General features: G+C 51.0%; 1 protein-coding gene across 1 annotated transcript in view; it reads right to left on the bottom strand.

Moving 5' to 3' along the window:
• LOC119594360 (protein O-linked-mannose beta-1,2-N-acetylglucosaminyltransferase 1-like) overlaps positions 1 to 241 on the bottom strand; it is a gene marked incomplete in the record, with an annotated part of 135,567 nt that overhangs the window by 9,632 nt on the left and 125,694 nt on the right.

The raw sequence follows: 241 nt of genomic DNA, 5'->3' as shown, positions 1-241 counted from the left end.
CATACACACGAGAAGCGTTTTCAAAAAGCCGTTCCACCTGCAACGAGTCCGGCGCTGCAACAATCATGACCCTGCAAGCCACGGAAAACAACGATCCTTCATCAACGCTGCTTGCAATAACAATAACGGCCGTGCATGAGCAAGCGCAGGAACGCCGCCATATCGCCCCGCCGTGTGTGGCGCTTGCGGAGACCCAGCAAGCAAGAAAAAAAATAAATAAAAAAATGGAACCCTGAACAAG

The sequence above is a fragment of the Penaeus monodon genome, chromosome 33, assembly GCF_015228065.2.
Source record: "Penaeus monodon isolate SGIC_2016 chromosome 33, NSTDA_Pmon_1, whole genome shotgun sequence".
Taxonomy (NCBI): Eukaryota; Metazoa; Arthropoda; class Malacostraca; order Decapoda; family Penaeidae; genus Penaeus; species Penaeus monodon.
The sequence above is the reverse complement of the archived record's forward strand: the minus strand, read 5'-3'. Positions and strand labels throughout refer to the sequence as shown.